The sequence below is a fragment of the Oncorhynchus mykiss genome, chromosome 18, assembly GCF_013265735.2.
Source record: "Oncorhynchus mykiss isolate Arlee chromosome 18, USDA_OmykA_1.1, whole genome shotgun sequence".
Taxonomy (NCBI): domain Eukaryota; kingdom Metazoa; phylum Chordata; class Actinopteri; order Salmoniformes; family Salmonidae; genus Oncorhynchus; species Oncorhynchus mykiss.
Window position 1 is genome coordinate 54,084,479 of NC_048582.1, and position 5,000 is coordinate 54,089,478.

A 5,000-nucleotide genomic window follows, 5' to 3' on the forward strand; every position below is an offset into this window, starting at 1 on the left:
AGCTAAATATAGTTTGAGTTCTCTAGCTCTTGTGGTGCGTAGTACAACTCTGCACCAGGAGTACCTCTCTCTCTCTCTCAATTCAATTCTCTCTCTTTCCCTTCACCTCTAACTCTCTCCCTCTCCCCCTTCTCCCTTCCCTCCTCCCTCTACCTTAGTCTATCTCGCCCTCTTTCTTTCTCCTTTCCTCTCTCTCTCTCTCTCTCTGTCAGTGTGTGTCTCTTTAAGGTGAGGGCAGGCAGGCATGCCCTCTCCTCTTCCCCTGCTCACTTACACACCATGTAGAGTAGAGAGAGAGAGAGAGAGAGAGAGAGAGAGAGAGAGAGAGAGAGAGAGAGAGAGAGAGAGAGAGAGAGAGAGAGACAGACAGACAGACACGGACAGATTGAAAGAGAGAGAGAAAGAGAGAGAGAGAGAGAGAGAGAGAGAGAGAGAGAGAGAGAGAGAGAGAGAGAGAGAGAGCGAGAGAGAGGTGTAGGACAGGAGAGAGAGAACAGAAGACAGAGGAAACACCTTGTGAGAGGAACCACAGACAGACAAGACACTTCAGTACAGTATAATACAGTATAATACAGTACAGTACAGTACAACGAAACAGCAGACAGCATACACAGGACAGATAGACAGACAGACGCTCAGTGTGAGGACAAAGTGTCTGAAGTGGCTTACCAGTGTGTCTGGAGTAGCCTTCTGGAGTAGCCTTCTCCTGCTGCATGCTACCAGCCTGCCTCTCACTGTCACTCTCTCTCTCTCACTCTCTCTCTGCCTCTCACTCTCCCTCTCTCTCTTCTTAGCTCACACTGTCCTTCTCTCTTACAAAAAGCCCTAGAGGGTGCCTCTCTCTCTCACACTCTCTTTCTAGCTTTCTTTCTCTCTCTCCCTCCACCCGGAACGAAGCGTAAAATCCCAAACAGAGTCCTGGTGGAGAGGGGTGTGCTCTGTAGAAGAGAGCAGAGCACACACACACACAGACACGGCTCCTCCCACGCCTCCCTCCACCAACTTCATCAGGTATTCATTCAAAAAACACACATGCCAGCTGGCAGGCTGCCCACACTACACTCACACGGAGAGAGGGAGACAGAGAGGAGGGGAGGGAGGGATAGGGAGTCATTGAGAATGAGAAAGGGAAGGTGACATACTGAGAAGGGGAGAATGAGAGATAAGGAGGGAGGAAGAAGTAAGGAAGGAATGAATGAAGGATGGATGGGAGGATGGATGGAATAAAGGAAGAAGGAATGAAGGAAGGAAGGAAGGAATGAAGGAAGGAAGGAAGGAAGGAAGGAAGGAAGGAAGGAAGGAAGGAAGGAAGGAAGGAAGGAAGGAAGGAAGGAAGGAAGGAAGGGATAAAGAGAGCAATAGAGATTAGAGAGATTATGAGAAAGAGGCCATTGAAAGAGAGTGATACACAAACACACACACACACACACACACACACACACACACACACACACACACACCGTGAAATAGTACTGCGACATTCAAAGATATGCAGAGTAAGAGCTTTTCACTAACAATATGAAATGCAACACAGAGACAGAACATGCATCCCTCCCATACACACCTACACACACCTCAATAACCATGCTACCGGCCCTCACAAACACACAGGTAAAATGTCTTGAACCCATATCAATTACTACATCTACTACTACTGCAGAGAGAAACCACAGTGCCCATCTCAGTGCACCGTCCCTCCTCCCCACTAGAGGGTAGAGGGCCATCTTCCTCCTCCCCACTACAGGGTAGAGGGCCATCTCCCTCCTCCCCACTAGAGGGTAGAGGGCCATCAGCCTCCTCCCCCCAGAAAGCATAACTACACTACAAGCAGCGCTGTTGTGTTAGCTGACCCAAATAAAGTTGATTTCCAAACAAATATAAAATTCTGCAGTGAGGAGATGAGTGTTATAGTAGGAAGCACGGACACACAGTGCTAATGCGTCCCAGTAGACATGCCAGACCCACCTAGGCCTAAACACATCGCGGCTTCCTGTCTGTGTTGTGGGGTTGACTTCATTTCTTACTTACTGTCTCTCTCCCTGGGGAGGAGGTAGATGTTATCCCTAACCACTGACTTAGGGTCAGTTTCGAGTTTAACTCCCCTAATTGTTCAGGTTAGTATTGGGGTTGGGCGAACTATTCTTAGAATTGCCTAAGGTCTCCTTCTGCTTCAAGCCTCTCATGGTTACATGGTTACCTCATGTACTACCAAATCAGAGCCCATGTTATTGGTCGGTAACACTGTTCATGCTGACATCTCTCTTCGTAGTAGGTAAAAGGGTGACATGGCAGAGTACTTTTTTACAAGTCAGCTAATTAGGATTAGGATAGTGGCCCTCTGTCTTTGTGGGTCAATCTGTTTTAGATCTATGGTCAACAGAGCTACATTGGTGGCTGATCTAGTAAAATGTGTTTTCAGATCTACGGTCAACTCAGTTCACAATAGCAGCTCCTGCATGGTGAGGAAGACTTGTCTGTTACCGTAGCAGCAAATTAGCCACGCTCTGTAATTCAATTAGTTAGTGTGTTGTTTATTTAGAAGCGAGTGCAGTCAACTGAAACTCACTGAGAGGGAGAGGAGGAGAGGGGTAGCAGAACAACAGTCAACCATACTGAAACTCACTGAGAGGGAGAGGAGGAGAGGGGTAGCAGAACAACAGTCAACCATACTGAAACTCACTGAGAGGGAGAGGAGGAGAGGGGTAGCAGAACAACAGTCAACCATACTGAAACTCACTGAGAGGTAGAGGAGGAGAGGGGTAGTAGAACAACAGTCAACCATACTGAAACTCACTGAGAGGGAGAGGAGGAGAGGGGTAGCAGAACAACAGTCAACCATACTGAAACTCACTGAGAGGGAGAGGAGGAGAGGGGTAGCAGAACAACAGTCAACCATACTGAAACTCACTGAGAGGGAGAGGAGGAGAGGGGTAGCAGAACAACAGTCAACCATAGTGAAACTCACTGAGAGGGAGAGGAGGAGAGGGGTAGCAGAACAACAGTCAACCATAGTGAAACTCACTGAGAGGGAGAAGAGGAGAGGGGAAGTAGAACAACAGTCAACCATACTGTAACTCACTGAGAGGGAGAGGAGGAGAGGGGTAGCAGAACAACAGTCAACCATAGTGAAACTCACTGAGAGGGAGAGGAGGAGAGGGGTAGCAGAACAACAGTCAACCATAGTGAAACTCACTGAGAGGGAGAGGAGGAGAGGGGAAGTAGAACAACAGTCAACCATACTGAAACTCACTGAGAGGGAGAGGAGGAGAGGGGTAGCAGAACAACAGTCAACCATAGTGAAACTCACTGAGAGGGAGAGGAGGAGAGGGGTAGCAGAACAACAGTCAACCATAGTGAAACTCACTGAGAGGGAGAGGAGGAGAGGGGAAGTAGAACAACAGTCAACCATACTGAAACTCACTGAGAGGGAGAGGAGGGGAGGGGTAGCAGAACAACAGTCAACCATACTGAAACTCACTGAGAGGGAGAGGAGGAGAGGGGAAGTAGAACAACAGTCAACCATACTGAAACTCACTGAGAGGGAGAGGAGGGGAGGGGTAGCAGAACAACAGTCAACCATACTGAAACTCACTGAGAGGGAGAGGAGGAGAGGGGTAGCAGAACAACAGTCAACCATACTGAAACTCACTGAGAGGGAGAGGAGAAGAGGGGTAGTAGAACAACAGTCAACCATACTGAAACTCACTGAGAGGGAGAGGAGGAGAGGGGTAGCAGAACAACAGTCAACCATACTGAAACTCACTGAGAGGGAGAGGAGGAGAGGGGTAGCAGAACAACAGTCAACCATACTGAAACTCACTGAGAGGGAGAGGCGGAGAGGGGAAGTAGAACAACAGTCAACCATACTGAAACTCACTGAGAGGGAGAGGAGGGGAGGGGTAGCAGAACAACAGTCAACCATACTGAAACTCACTGAGAGGGAGAGGAGGAGAGGGGAAGTAGAACAACAGTCAACCATACTGAAACTCACTGAGAGGGAGAGGAGGAGAGGGGTAGCAGAACAACAGTCAACCATACTGAAACTCACTGAGAGGGCGAGGAGGAGAGGGGAAGTAGAACAACAGTCAACCATAGTGAAACTCACTGAGAGGGAGAGGAGGAGAGGGGTAGCAGAACAACAGTCAACCATACTGAAACTCACTGAGAGGGAGAGGAGGAGAGGGGTAGCAGAACAACAGTCAACCATAGTGAAACTCACTGAGAGGGAGAGGAGGAGAGGGGTAGCAGAACAACAGTCAACCATAGTGAAACTCACTGAGAGGGAGAGGAGGAGAGGGGAAGTAGAACGACAGTCAACCATGAGGCATCAAAGCCGAAACTGCATACTATTAAAAAATGCTATTGATGGAAGGAGGGTAGCGTAAAACCTACCAAAAAACGATTGGCAAACAACAAATCCAATCCCTCCTAGGAATTTTGAACAATATATATGACCTATAAGCTAACAAATAAAATTCTGATAGAAAACATAACAAAACTAACAACAATGAGAAATGTTTTGATGAAGACTAGATAAAATCTAAGAAAGAAATTGAAAAAACATTCCAACCAAAAATACCTAGACTCAGAAAACCACGTTGAAACACTCAAACAATAAAGATATACACTAAGAAAAAAGAAGAAACTAGCACATCAGAAAACAGATCAATGTGATTAAAGAATCCATAGAATCAAATCACTTCTGTGAAAATTTGAACACACTAAACAACAACAACACGAAGAGCCACCTATCCAAAATGGAGATGTATAGATAAACCACTTTTCCAACCTTTTCGGCCATATAACAAAGAACCAATAACGAAAATGTATACATGATAATTTACTAAACTTAGAATTAGCTATTAAAGACTACCAGAACCCACTGGATTCTCCAATTACATTGGATGAGCTACAGGACAAAATATAAACCCTCCAACCCTAAAAGACTTGTTGTGTTGACAGCTGTTAAACTCTACGACCACCTAAAAGGAAGCGATGCC

At 46.8% G+C, this 5,000-nt stretch overlaps 1 protein-coding gene across 5 annotated transcripts in view; it reads right to left on the minus strand.

The window, feature by feature from the left end:
- The window catches only part of atxn1a (ataxin 1a), a 195,292-nt gene that overhangs the window by 35,615 nt on the left and 154,677 nt on the right, over positions 1 to 5,000 (minus strand). Inside the window, exon 1 of one of the 5 annotated variants that reach the window (XM_021572498.2) lies at positions 670 to 1,202. The exons of the other annotated variants lie outside the window; for them this stretch is intronic. The gene's annotated coding sequence lies outside the window, so the exon portion shown is untranslated. Of the gene's footprint in view, positions 1 to 669; positions 1,203 to 5,000 lie in introns of those variants that run through there. 5 annotated transcript variants of the gene reach the window in all.